The following is a 15,520-nucleotide window of genomic DNA, read 5'->3' on the forward strand; positions in this document are numbered from 1 at the left end:
CTCGTTATTGTACTTAACGAGAGAATAATTGTCAGTTTTCTGTTTCTCCACGATGTTATTATATACGTATGTACAAACTGTTCATATAAACGATAATAATAACTTGCTCATATTTGTAACGTTTAATAGCGCGATCGTTAAAACGAGGAATTTGCGCTGAATGCGGCGCGCAGATGTTCGAGTATTCGCGCAGTGAAAATGGTCGGTGTCAGGTCAGACATTTCCTGCGCGAGAATAGAACGGCGGGGAATCGTCGTTGGTCATGACTGGCTATATATACTTTCGAATTCATGACTGCGGTCGTTATGTATCCTCATCGAAAATTGCCCGCTTAAGGGAGAATTTCAATTTTCGCTTGGTTCTCTCCGAGTTCAAAGCTCTGCTATTAAGAAGATCGGAGATGTCACATTTTTATACAAGAAAACGAAAGTTTATTGGCACACTGCACGCACTTTCATTGCATTTTTTTTATCGCCTGACGGAGAAGCACCCAGTCATACCCGCGATCACTCGTATTATTTAAATTCATGCTCCTATATTAATACAATACTTACATCTTGTTTCACTGACTTTTATTATGAATGCGTATCATATGAGAAGCTCGTTACTATGCACTCGGTACTCTTCCATGCCATTGTCCTTGACTATCGTTTTTCCTTCTAAAACCTTTTGCAAATCTTCAGGGCGACTCGAATCATGGATCACAAAGCGAGAATCACAAAGCCTTTCTCGATTTCATATACTTCTTCATACTACGGATATTTCGTTGAACGCGCTTTCGAAAAAGCCGCGCATTTATCCGAATGTAAATATCGAATTTCATGATAAAATCGTGCGGGGAGCTCATTATTCGAGAAATATTATCGAAAATTGATGAATTTGTATTGAAATATATGTTTCCTTCAATGAAAGCATCCATACATCCATCTATCGACCGTGCCCTCGCATTTCCAGCAATACATATACAATCGAGTTGGGTGATTCAATGAACAAATTCATACTGCTACTCAATTTTTCAACTCATTACCCACGAGAAACATGGGTTAATAAAGGTATCATCATACGCATGTGCGAAGCCTCGGGGTTTATGCGGGTAGAAGTTTATCGCGTACATGGCAAAATGATTTCGGAGCTCTTTTTCGCACTATTATAAAAAACCATCGCATATTTCCTCATTTATATGTATTTTCATTTATACATGTAAACGAAACAAAGGGATGAAAATGAAATTTGGCATAACCGTATTATTATGAACTGGCAGCGTCGACAAAAGTTTCTTTATCGCAGCAAGAGAAAATTGGAAATGGCATACGCTCGCAGACAAAATATTGTTTAGGTTTTTATTCTTTGTAGCATTTTATTATTGAAAGCAGAGCATTGTCATGATTGAATCATATCCATTTGCGAGGTCTTCAAAAAAAAAAAAAAAAAAAAATGAATTTTTCAACTGCAATTGCTCTGAAACGTTTAGCCTTGAAAATTTTTTGAAGATTTTGAAGGTCAGTTTTGAATGAAAAATGTGGTACCTCTACGAAATGGTCGGATTCAAGGCTCAATTTATTTTACGATTTCTTTCATTAGTGCTGGGAGCGCGGCGCGGTGGCAATTTTCTATCGTTCACGAAGCTCGAAGCTTGTTAAAAGATTTAACAATTTTTAAGTAGTATAGACCTAAAATAGTCTCGTGGGCTAAATTTGATACGTATTTCAAAATAAAGTTTAAAAGAACGTGCGGGGGAAAGAAAGAGGCCGGGGGAAGAGGCGGGTGAGTGCGATTGTAAGGGAAGAGCGAGTCCGGGCAAGGGGGTGACGCATCGAGGGAGATAGAAATTGGTACGTACTGCCGCCGCCGCTGCCGCCGCCATCGCGAACTGAGTATGGACCGTAGGGATGAGATGGCCAACAGTGGGAGAGTCGAACTGGTGGAATGGTTGGCGTGCGGTGTACATACCTTCCGCTAGAGTGGAGGATGGGTTTGGGTGCTGCGTCGGCTTGATGCGCTCTAGATTTTGCCGCGGCGCCTGGCAGTCCTTTCGCGAAGCCCTAACAAGCAACCGGCGATCGGGAGGAAGAACGCCAGCGAGCGGTCTTGGCGCTCTTCGACCCATTACCGCGAAAGAGTGGTGATTTTTTCCCCCTTTTCAATTTCTTCCCCGTGCCGCTGACCTTACGTTGCGATAAAACTCGATAACGATGATGAAACAAACGAGATAGATAAAAAATGTAAAAAAACTGAGGCGATATTAATTATAAGACACTCTGGTTTATTATTCTCATCTGTTTACTCGCTCGAGTGAGATTGTCGCGCTATGTTAAGTTTTGGCAAGTGAAAAAAATGTGACAATACCAAGAATCAGTGTGAAACATCCGCCGACCGACAATGATTTACTTTCGATCAATAAATTTACAGTTACATGGTTAATAATGTTTCACTCGTTGGTTAAGGTGTAATTCATAGTGGAGTATATCAACGTGACTAGTGACCGCGGGACAGTGTCGAGAATCTCTACTCATCGACTCACCAATTATTCGTATGCGATTGTTTTAGTCCTGTCAAATATACGTTCGCACGTCGTTGCTCCTCCGCGGCGCCTTATTCGGTTGAATGTCCGTGCAAAGACGCGTGTTCACTCAAACTATCCTTCATTCGGTGCACCAGTAGCAACAGCAGCGAAGCTCGGCAGCAGCTTGGCATCCTATAGATTTATTTATATTTCAGACTTTAAAAGAAATACTCCACGCGGATCATTAGTTTTTGCTCGGTGGAATTCATTTTTTAATGAGATTCTTACGCGTTCGCTTTTACGCAGGTACATTTTGACCGTAAAATATGATTCACGAACGAAAGCAGTATCTCGTTGACAGTCTCTTTCGAGGGAATCTTATTTACGACTAAAGATTAACAACATCGACTTAGGCAAGAATATTATAAGCCGGAGGCAGACTCGCTTTTCACCTGGCTCCAGCATTATTCATACTGCGGCGCGTAACGGATAAACAGCAAAAAATAAAAGAAGAAAATACTCTTCCGACAGTGTTTCGCAGTAACTTCCGTTTGGTTACGCACGAAAAGTATAAGCCGCGTTTTATTTTATATAAAAAAGTGAGAAAACAAAAAAGCATAGTACACTTTGCTCCAACCAGTCGACTGTGAAACGAGCGATCCTGCTTCCCGGTACTTTATCCAAATGGGGGGGGGGGGGGGGGGGGGGGAATGAATGAATCGTAAAACTTTGCTCGTGGTTGCGAATGTAAAAGGAAAAAAAAAATAGCAATTCGTGCAAGTTTCTTAAACAGAGGCTGCATCTCTTGCGTATAAACGCCACCTCGTGCCGACGAATTTTTCGACCCTCTTCAATTCAGGCAATCGAATTTACTACGCTTTCTCCCAGTGTAGTCAAGTTTCGGGAGTTTTCTTCATGTTTTTAATGAACGGAATGTGCTTACCCTCGTAGCACTCGGTTCAGTGAGACGTCCGAGTCTTTTCCTTGACACATAAATATTCTTTCGATCCACAACGAAACTCTTGTTATTGTTGTTGTTGTTTTTGTTTTTTATGAAAAAAAGAATAAAGCTTCTAGCGGAAGTGATGTGGAAGGTTATGCTGGCAAGTCGTTCGGAAAATCGTCTCATTCAGGATTGATTGAAAGATAATGTTAATGGGAAATTCTGTATTTTTGAAGATTCCTCCGTAGATTCTGCGGATCAAAGTTACAGAGTACATTCTCCAGCATGCATAACGCGGTAGGCCTTAATCGTTTTCTGGCATTGTGCCATCGTTGTGTTGTACTCAAAGCTTGTGGCTATCCTGGTTGCCTACATTTGCGTTTGCTCAAGTTTTAACATACTTATATAGTGTATATATATATATATATATATACGAAATATATTGGATTGGAAGTTGGTCACATATGATCACGTAGTGTAGCAGGCCCAAAATTTCTGCGACGCCGTTTTGCACCGACCTACGCATAAAATTTGACGCCTAAAGTTTTACCGTACACGCCGCTAACATGACAAAATGTTACCAGAGTTACCAGAGATTCGAAAGATCTGTCGATTGTTCTCGCAAGCACAGGAATAAGAAGAGTTGCGATCAGGGATGGGAATCGATGTAGGGAGTGTCGAAGGCACATTATTTTTTCGTTCTGTTCGTAAAAGTGAGAAAAATAAGATCCGACAGGTATCATCATGCAATCATGGAAGTGTGCGCATAGGGCACTTGACAATCTTTTTTCGTTCATTGATTTTTGCAGTAGATTTTAGTTTTTCACTTTTCCGTCCTTCGTTTTATAGAGACGAGCGTCATGGGTCACATGCGTTATCGCAGCAGTCAAACGAGGGGCACTGGGTGCGTTTTGAGCCAAGTACGAAAGTTGAGTTGGTCGGAGGAGGATGCATCGAGGGGTCGGGCAAAGGGAAAACGCCAGGCGAGGCGTCCTAAAGAAGGACTACGGTTTGATGTCAAACTCTGAGCTCTGGGTTATCGAGGATTATAAAGTTTTAACGGTGATTCGTAAGCTGCAGCATTTACTCGCCGTTTTATATATGTACTACGGATTTATTCTGTATATCTTAGCCGCCGTGCTTTAAGAATGTTGGAGTAGAACGAATAGAAGGATCATCTGGAGCATAAGAAAGATAAAGCATAAGGAAAATGCAGCCATGAAAAGAGATTGGAGAACCAAGGAACTAAAAAGATTGTATTCTTCACACAGAAATAATTCTCTCTCTCTCTCTCTCTCTCTCTGCTCCCGCCGCCCCCCTATCATCTCTCGCTCTCTTGCACACAAATAATGTTTTGTTTAGTTTTAAAAAATAAGAATCTATTAAATTTTGGTATAAAAACCGAAGCAACGGTAAGAATAACGGCTTATTACTTCTTCCATTACCCAGCAGCGTCCATTAATTTCATTGAATATTGAACTTCCTTAATTATTTTACGTGTAGAAAAAAGATTTTTCTTTTTTTTTCTTCCACGAAACAACTGGGCAGTCGGTACTAGAAGGAGAAGATAATTAGTGTCAAATGATTCGTTTTACATTTAAGAATAAGAGTGTGGCATAGAAATATCGATATGAGAAAGATCCAGAGGGAATTTGCATGCAATTCTTATATAGCGAAACGTCTTTAGCTCTCAAATTTTATCAACATGATATGTCTTTCATTTAATTTATGATTACCAACACCGAACAATTCCATTTATAAATTTCATGTTCAAGCCTCAATCACGTCGTAAGACAGAATTTTTTGAATGTTATCGACAATATAATTTTGGTCCAGTCGCAATTTTCTGATAAAGTTCATTTTTTTTGTTTTTATAGTGAAGTGACTTTCCGGACGCAATTGATCTGAGCGGTGATTCGCATACGTCGGTGTATGTTCTTGCTGTGTAATACGCAATCGGATAAAGTACGAAAAATCTAAAAGAAAAGCGGAACTCGTACAAAAGTTGTGTTCAACTAATTTGGTGCGCGAATGTTATTACCTCGTTATTCGTTGCGTGAAGCACAATGAACGGTTAAAAGTAAATATCCGTGTTTATGTAACGTATGGTCTTCCGGAAACTCAACTGCGAGCTTGCTCGGATTTCCTTTAAGAACAGAACTGTCTCCGTCCATTTATTCGCGAGTGGGCGTTTTACCTTCGTTGGTAAAGTTAACTCCCCGAGGTCGGAATATCCCGAAAATTGTGCCGTTACGCTGTTGTGACTCATTCAACGGAAATTGACGCTTCATCTTAGCGCGCAAACCCACCGGGAACAGTTGTGCAGTGACTTTTATCTCTGAACTCTACGGTGTGATTCTCGTTGCTTCGGATAAAGGTAAGCTCACGTTTTCTTATGATTACTAATGTTAGGACCTCTTATGATGAGCATGCAAATCTGTCTGGGTCGCAAAGGTTCACAGCGCAACGGCCCCAGAACTCTAAAACAAAACTGGTATGGTAACCGAGACGCGCAATCGATTTTTTGTGAGACGAGAAGTTGCATGATACTTTTCATTACCGTATATTCTTTCCAAGCTCTCGAAATAGCATCGAATTCAACGAAAAAAAAAGAGTTTTGTTAATTGTTAGTATGGATTCGCAATTTCCCATTAGTCTTTGAGTATTGTATTTGAATTAAAAGAAGAAGCGCGCTTCATTGACTGCGAGAGAAAAGTAGTCGAATAACCGATAGGCAGGGTCACCGGTTAACATACTGTCATTATATGAAGGTACCGCGAAAGCCACACGCCCTGTTATATCGATTAGATTTTTTGGATAAACTACAACGGCGCCTCCTAGGAATCTTCCGAAAACAGTGGCGCCGAGATGGTTCTTACTCACCGGGAAGGTCTGAGCCTATATCCTAATTAAACTTGAAAGATGTAACTCGAAGCTTCGAGCTTCAAATGAGATTCCAATGCCCAATTGCCAATTTTATTATATCATTATAACGCATTCATTTAGGCGATTACGTTGACTCTTGTATGTATATCGGTAACTCGAGACTATGATGTCTCCTGATACTATATATGATCAAGTTTCCATTTCATCTAACCATTCCAGGTCCTCTGTCAATATAACTTTCAACGGTACGTTTTGCGCTGCCACAAAATCGTTCGATATTGAAGCAGACTTTGGAATGTTGGTCGCATCCTTTGAATCGCCGCGCGTACATTGTCCTTCGTTCCCATTATTTCGTCGCTTTTCCATCTTGGCTCTTTATAATGCCTCTTGAAATAATATAAAGTATTTACTTCCAAAACTGATGTGTATCGATTTTTCGTTTTTTAATTGCTAATCGAATCGTTCCAAAGGTCGGCGCGAAAAACCCCTCGTCATGAGATTCCGGTTTTAAGTCGAGATTTTCAAGACTCTTATCTCCATGCCTCCGCTCGCTTGCCGAATGATGAACGATTTCCCGTTAAAAAATCGGGTCTTCCAGCTTCGTTATCGACGAGCGATAGAAATTTTGAAAATTAAAAGAGTCGAATCCGATAATCAGGCTGGTATAGTATACATGGTCATTTACTTATTTTTATGTCCCAAAAATGATTCCATCTCCTTATTTCTCGAATTTTGAAAAAAAAAAATTTGGGGCAAAGTGGCCACCCCCTCGAATGCGGTGAAAATCGATAATTATCACTTCTCGTTAAATAGACGTTGTAATTGACTGTTCTCGTATGGAACATTGAAGGCCGCGATAAACCGAAAAGAAACGAGGCATAGTAGGGAGGACCCTCCTTCGATGGGATGAAAAAAGAATTAGTCGGAATACTTCGATAAATTTTGCCATTACCAGTGGCAAAAGCCCGTTCTTATCGTGGGCAAATCATGGGAAAACCGCCATTATCACGAGTCCGTCGTATCGCGCAAATCTAGTGAATAAGAATAAAGAGATTATCAAAAAAGAAAAATTCTTGTCTGCGGCGGACGGTGCTTGTATTTTTTGCGATCAACATTATTCGCATTCCTCCGAAGACTGAATTCGCTGCGAAACATGCCTAAAAGGGGCGCACACCTTGTGTGCAGGTGTTGATGAAGATGAAATCCATTATAAGTGCGATTTTTGTCAATCAAAATAAAATAGACATTTATCAGTAATTTGAAAAATCATTCTCACCCTCTGCCTCAAATAGCTATCAATTTCTCAAAAAACATAGAATTCTCACTGATCCTGTGCCCCGCCAGAAATCGGAATTGCGTGAGTGGCCACTTTGCCCCAGAATTAAAAAATGCCCCAAAAAAATGGGTGGCCACTTTGCCCCATGTTCCCCTACATTGTTTGAACATTCCATTATGGCCATGTCTAACCATTGAACGAATTTGAGGTTTCGGTATAATAGACAGGCAGCACTGATAACACGTTATCAGTTAAATCAAACAGGATCGATGAAATTAAAAATAAAGTGTCTCTTCCCCCGACGTCAAAGATGTGAAAGGCATGATGTACGATTTTCATCGATTTTTCGAGGAAAATAGATTCGTTCTCGCTCATAAAATTAATTATTTGTTGGCAAATGTTGGTCGACGGAGTATAATATAATTGATCAGCGCAGAAGCATGTTGTCAGAGACTATGCTCTTACTCGTATTCAATGAATATTTTGATGCACACTATTAAAGATTCTGATCGTATTTGCCTGCGTACTTGACAATTTCGATAAGCCTCGTCAGTCAGTCTACCTCTGCAAATACCAATAAAAAGGGTGAGTTCCTTACAATTTTTTTTAATGAAAAAAAAAATTCTTTTTTTTTTTCATTCAATATATTTTTTCTTTACACCTCGGTCGAAAGTACGCAGTTTTTGCACCAATTTTAGTACCAAAGTACAACATTTCTGCACTGTTAAAACTGCACGCGCGGCATTTGTCTTAGCGGGAGCAAACAATTTTGTCTGCATTCCGAAAGGTTTGACATAGTTTTATTGACGTGATTTTTTTGACGTTTGACGTTTAAATCGATATTGCCTACACAGTTTTTAAGAAAGACCGTGTCTAGTTGTCTGGGAAACCGTATGAATAAGGTTATGTTACCAAAACAGCGCTAAACTGCTACATGTCCGGACGAATAACATGCATTTATTCTTGCAGATGAAATCGATACGACGACAAAAAATATCTAATGTAATCGAATTGATGAAATATCCGAAACAATGGTCTATTTTCAGGTGCATAGTAAAGCAAATATTCATATAAATTATCAAGTATAGTAGCGGGAAATATTCATAGAGAAATTGTTAAACTGCATGTAGCGGAAAATGAAAATGCGTGGAATAAATTTAACAAAAGCGGTGACACATTACGAAAGTATACACTTTTTTTTAAACGCATTGTCTGATCGTCCGGTTACCGTATATTTAGCATTAGCCTATTCGTCTGAATTATATATTGTTGCTGAGATCTTTTGTCGTGTGTACTTTCGTAATCCGTAGTCTGGACCATCCGGACTTGTAGCTTGTAGCAGTTTAGCGCTGTCTTGATAACATAACCTTATTCATACGGTTTCCAGACAACTAGACATAGCCTTCTTTAAACTATAATAATTGTATCGTTCGATTATTTATACTTGTTCCGTTATTTATAACCTAAAATTAAAAAAATGTCATTAGTTTGAACTCATTATTGTTGTTTTTTCACTCTAATTAGGGTAATATGGGGCAAAACGGCCATAGTGTCCATTTTGCCCCATAAAGTTGAATTCCGGGGCAAAATGGATTTTCCCGAAACTAAAATTTCCTAAAATGCATAAAATTTTTTTTCGGTTCCAAATCATGTCCTGGCCATAAATCATGGTAAATTGTTGAATTCCACGGTGACATCCCCAAAAAATTCAAATTTCAGAGCGAAATAGATCCCAAACTACTTTCTCACTATTTATTCCCTTTTTTAACTTATTTTCAAAAACTACAGTAGTAATCAAAGTACGAATAAGGAAAAAAGGTTTTTTATTCATTTTTTACAAAAATCGCACTCATAGCTGACATCTTCGTCTTCAACACTTGTACACAAGGTGTGTGCCCATTTTTTGCATGTTACACAGTAAATCCAATCTTCAGAGGACAACGAATATGGGAATGTGGGGCAAAGTGGGCGCTTGAAAAATTGTACATTTTGGGGCAAAGTGGGCACTTCCAAAAGTGAAGAAAAAAAAAATTTTCAACATTTTTTTTTCAACTCAGATTCTGGTTTCATAACCACTTCTACAAGTTTTTATGTGTTATTGCTCAATTAATTTGGGATAATAAACGAAAAACTTGGAAAATATTAAATGTAAAAATTGAAAATTTACTTTTTTTGTCAAATTTGTAATTTTACGAAATGGTCATTTTATTTGTATTAATTACAAAAATCGCATCGGTAATTGACGTCATCATCGTCGACACGAAACGTCTGATGACGAAAATTTAGCGGGCTTCTTTGGTTTTCTCGATTTTGTTGATTTCTTTTATTGTAAAAGAAAATTTCGTGTGCCACCAGGGAGTTAATTTTGTTTTTCATTAATTTTTATACGAGATAGTCAAGAAAGAAATGGGATGAAGATATTTTTCTGTGAAAGAAAGATGTTTAGAGTTGAGAGCTAAGTTTCTGATGAGGGAAGGAAAAATGTGTTTAATGGCAAAAAATTTGGACTTTTTAATCGAAAGTGAGTTTGGATCGGTGCTGCGTTCTCCTTCTTGCAGTGTTTGGTTTCTCATTTTCTTTCAATATTTTCCAGGTGACGTGATGCAGTGATTTCGTAACATTTTGAACAGTGTGGATGATGTTCATTTTTAAAACTAATTTTCAAATCAACCATGCACATGAAAAGGTACAATTCATATTTTGAGACGGGTCATTACTATGCGAGTTGCGCTTTGCCAAATGGAGGTAAGCGAGAACATTTACAATTTTAATAACTTCCTCTTTCCAAAATTTCATTATAAAAAAAAGGGGCAAAGTGGGCATAAAAATTTTTCCTCGCAACGAAGTGCCCACTTTGCCCCGTTTTCATTTTTTTTTTCAAAAATTCAAATTTCTTCCAAATTGATTGTACATGTGTGAAAATTAGTTTAAATTGTCATTTGAGCATTTTTTTTCTCGGAGCAGGTGCCCACTTTGCCCCATAATTTTTTTTTTTTAAGGATATGGAAAATAAGCATGGGGATTCAGTTTTTGGACACAACAGTAGACGAAAGACCATATGTAAACCGATACATGTAGCTTACTCGCTTAGGGTGCCCACTTTGCCCCACATTCCCTTATAACCCTTCGCAAAAAATGCAAGAAACATCTTTAAAAAACGAGGACTTGGCTGTCTTGGGTGAGCATTTTTTCTGTCTGCTAAACTGCTACATTTCGAAAAATGTCGATATTTTGATTTTTATGCCTCTTGGAGGCTCTGTGTCCGTTGTGCCGCGGAAAATTTTTTTCAAGAAATTCTGGAAACTAGGGTCATGAATCAATGGTAGGACTCCGATATAGTGCGAACACGAAGTATACCCCAACACGATGGACCCAAAGTTGATTTTTTGCATTCTTCAAAAACATGACAGAAATGAGATATAAGATTTGACTCATTTTTTTTCATTTACATCGAAGGAATGGAGCCTGAGTGGTCCCATTTCTTTTCCCATATTACCGAGTTGACATTCTATTCGGGAACAGTCGCTTGGAACGGCTGTATTTCGAAAAATGTCGGTTTTTCGATTTTTATGCCTTTAAGGGGCGGTGTCCGTTTTGCCCCGAAATTTTTTTTTTTGCGAAATTCGGAAAACAAGGACTGGGCATCAATTATGGGACTCAAAAATAGTTGAAAGACCATATGCTCATCAATGAAACTTGCTTAAATCCTTAATTGTCCATGTTGCCCCACATTACCCTATATTTGCTGTTTTTTTTGTATTGATGCCTGCCCCCGATCAGCTGGCACTCGCTTCGCTCGTGCCGCAAATGTCGGGGCAGTCATCAAAACATCTTCTATCGATAGATGATCATTTCGGAAGAAACGTACTTTCGATCGGCTGTAAAGAAAAATAGTATACACCACACGGGCAGACGTTTGAAAGCCCTGAACTGCGCGTCAAATGCCCTGGGCTTCGCCTCGGGCATTATGACGCGCAGTGCAGGAATTTAAAACTTTCTGCCCTTGTAGTGTAGTATACTATTTTCTATTTATTAACAAGTTAATGATACGGTGAAAATCTTTCTATTCAAATTAAACTTTCGAATAGCGATGCAGTCTTTTTCTTTCTTCGTGCATCATGTTGTTCGTTGTTTGTTAATTGTATCAAATGAAACGATACTCTGAAATTATGAAATGAAAGTATTTTTCGGGGGGCGGCAAATAAAATGAAATAAAAACAGATTTTTCCAAGCACTACTCCTGCGCGGCGGAGACGAGATGTCAAATTCATTGTAAAATTATGAAATGTAGAATATTTCAACATGATGTTTTTATTCACTGCGGTCGGTAAATGGTAGGTGAGTTTACACGGGTGTTATTTCCGAGTATGTATACAGAAATTTGGTATTCAGAATATGTGAGTCGTACGTTGCCGATACCATCTCGGTTCCCACCGCATATTGCTTGGAACCGAAACTGCTTCAACTTTTCCAATCTAGCTTTTTCTATCCGTGAAGTAAAAGAACGCCCGCCCGCGCGCCTGCGATAAAAGTTTGCCAGTGATTTTCAGTGAATCAGAAAAGGGTGACAGACGCGGTGGAGAAGGAGAGAAAAAAAATTCCATATCTTTTATGTTTGTCTTTGTGATTCCAGCGGTTCGTATTATTGCGGAATCCGAAGTCGAGCAGAATCGGAAAGTGAGACACCGTTTTTCTCTCATTTCCAATGGGAATAGAGAATAATTTACCGATTCGTCCGACATGGAGTTTTTGTGTTTAATGTTTGAGGTTTTGATCTAGTGTAGATATAAAAGTCGAATCGCCCATTGATCTTGAAAACAATTTTTCATTCTATGCGGGATATAAAGTGTTACGGTACGTGCTCTTGAACCATTAAACTGGTGAGACTTGGAATCGTTAGTCGCTTGTCAAAACTCCTGAGATCATCGGGTAGACTTGAAAAACAAAATCGACCTATCGATGTCGGTCTTTGAGTTTGGTCTTTAACGTCGGATTCATCAGTGATTAAAAGAGTTTCTTAATTCAGGATCATTCAACCTCGTTGAATACATTCATTCACTGGTTAACTATAGTATATTACACACCTAGGGAGGGAAAGTAGACTACTTCAAACCGCGGGCAGAATTGTCACCCTCGCCTTCGGCTCGGGTGATAAGCACACGCGGTTTGAGGTGGTCTAATTTCACTCCCGTGGAGTGTATACTATTTTTCACATTCGAATCTTGAATCCTCTTCGTTACTGCGACAACAACGAGCGTGTACAACAACGCGATGATTATTGTATTTACTCGCGTATATGAAATTCATAAGAACCTTAATAATCTCATTGAAGTTGCGACATTCTGTCTCTTAAATCTTGTTATGTTTATAGGGTTTTTTTTTTCCTGCAGATCTTAATATTTACGAAAAATTGTTTTCACGATTTGAAGGGTTAAAGGTCGTTGAAAATGAGGCTCGTTTTTGCGCTTGCACATCGAATGGAAGCGTTACGGTTTTTTCGTAAATGCGAAGAATATTTCAGTCGATTTATCTCGTAAACGTTATGGTTAGACGAGTTTATTCGAAACCTGCGCTATAACGCGACAGAACCGATCGTTTTCAGACTTGAAGTTGATTTTTCGGTGAAATATTATTAATGTTTCCTCCGAATTTCGATTTCTTCCTGACCGTGTTCGATGACCTCTTCGCGAGTGCTGTTTAATCAACTGACCTGGAAGATCGTTTCAAGCTCTAGTGTGGAAAAATCGTGCGAATTGAGAGATTACGGGCAGTTGAATTTACGTTAATCTTTTCTCACGCATTAGATTGGATAATTGTATTGGAAATATTAGGCTGGTATACCGATTAAAACAATTGGCCCGATAATAGTGCGAAGGCAGCATTTGCTGCGCGGATATATAAAGCTGATTTGCATAATGCGAATAATACAAAGCGATATATTATCCTCCCCTTAGCTGACCTTATACCTTCCGACGTTTCAGTTGTTTTAGCAATACGCAATCAGCTAATCAGGCTTGTAATACTTCTCCAATACTCTATGCGCGTGTGACTCTGGCAGATGAAACTCCACGAGTGCATTACCCACGACCGGATGAGCTGCTCGAAACTCCCCCCGCATTTAGGGATACGGCATACAGATTTTCTCCGTCTTGCTTTTGCTCTCCCGACTCTTTTGTCTTTGTCTCCCTCCCTCTGAATGGTGAACAACGCGTCGTTTGCATTTTCCGGACCATCCTCGATCTCCGGGTGTAGGCCCGAACGTAAGCAAACCCATATACGCGCCTATGCATCATCATTTTCTGACTAATCACATTGTTACGGTGTGCGTGCGTGTACTATTTTAACGCTTTACCACTTTGATCATTTGGTTATAAAGCGAGTGGCATGAAATTGCTGCTACTTAATTGGATAAAAGCTCATCGGCGGCCAATGGATTTATTATATCATACTTGTCACGTTCCGCGTTTAGTTCGATTTATTAAATTCAATATTATCATTTTCTGACACGAGGATAATATTCCACGCGTCAGGTAATTCGACATCGCCTGTGATCGCGGCCTCCAAGCTGGCTCGTGGATATAGCCCCTTGCGGTAACGACTAAAGTGCTGAGATGCCATGAAAACCCTGTCACGATGATTGTGCCTTCGAGTTCCCGTCGCCGTAGCGAGAATTTTTGTACATTAGTTCCGTTTGGTCTTGAATGACATTCGGTCCTCCCCGTGGGATAACTCCGTAGTTCAACAAGCTCGCGGCGGGGTAGTAAATCTCAATATTTTCTTGGATTTATCGCACAGACAACTGTCGGTCTGTTTTTCGTTAACAAATGCGATTGAGCAGCATGACCTCTGAATCAAGGACGTTCTTATTGTTACAATTTCTTTATTGTTATTTTATTATTCTTCAAATTGTGCGTACGTGTGAGAACCGCGTGTAGGTTGGTGGCAGCGACAATGGTAAAATAACACAAACCTTCCTAGTCCCTTCTCGATGTTAATCATTGTCAATCAAGTAGGTTGATGTATATATGTTGGTATAACGCATTCGCGAGAGGCTCGAATGATAAGGGAAACGTGAGAGCAGATTTTGGTGACTTTTCGGTTTCGACATCTGCGAGGATAACTCGGACTTGCATCGATCTTACAAATAGTTTCTCACCTCGGGAGGCCTTATAGGGGAACATGGGGCAAATTGAACACACGGGGCAAAACGAACACGACTCGAAGCGAAAAGTTTAATATTAAAATTTCCTGTTTTTTTTTTTCTTTTCGAAACCACAATGGGCACAGGGCAGAGGCAAAATTTTCTGAACTACGAAAAATTCTTTAATTCTTGAATTCCCTTATTTTTTAAATGAAATGATGAACAATGTAAGAAACAAAGAAAATTGAATTGATTGGAATTGTTTTCTACAGAAATCGCAATGATACAATTCATCCGTCTCCGGATGAAATATAATCCACGGTGAAAAAAATTGAATTCATCCCAACGTCTTTATTGCGAAAAAACTAATTTTTTGATTTTTCATGCTTCCCAGAGGCTGAGTTCGTTTTGCCCCACATTTTTTTTTACGCGATTCGAGAAAGAGGGAACGGGAAAACTGATTTAGAACATAAACATAGTTGAATCATGATTTATATATTGGTGCAGTGAATTTGGAGTTAATTTTTTTCATGTTATAAGAAATTGGTGAAAAAATCCGCGACTTTAACCCATTTATTCGTCTCGGACATGAAATAAATGGGCCCGAGGAGGTCCCATTTCTTTTCTCACATAGCAGAACTCGTCTTACGCGCGGACGCCGTCGCTTCCAACGCGTTGATTGTGAAAAATGCAATTTTCGGATTTTTTATGCCTCTCTGAGGCTGAGCTCGTTTTGCCCCACAAATCGTTTTTCACGAAATCCGACCTACA

At 39.3% G+C, this 15,520-nt stretch overlaps 1 protein-coding gene across 1 annotated transcript in view; it reads left to right on the forward strand.

Moving 5' to 3' along the window:
• The first annotated feature begins 2,041 nt into the window (after positions 1-2,041).
• LOC122412070 (protein amalgam-like) overlaps positions 2,042-15,520 on the forward strand; it is a 248,795-nt gene continuing 235,316 nt past the window's right edge. The window contains exons 1-2 of the mRNA XM_043421347.1: positions 2,042-2,809; positions 5,324-5,823. The gene's annotated coding sequence lies outside the window, so the exon portion shown is untranslated. The remainder of the gene's footprint in view (positions 2,810-5,323; positions 5,824-15,520) is intronic.

The sequence above is a fragment of the Venturia canescens genome, chromosome 6 (genome assembly GCF_019457755.1).
Source record: "Venturia canescens isolate UGA chromosome 6, ASM1945775v1, whole genome shotgun sequence".
In the NCBI taxonomy this organism is placed as follows: Eukaryota; Metazoa; Arthropoda; class Insecta; order Hymenoptera; family Ichneumonidae; genus Venturia; species Venturia canescens.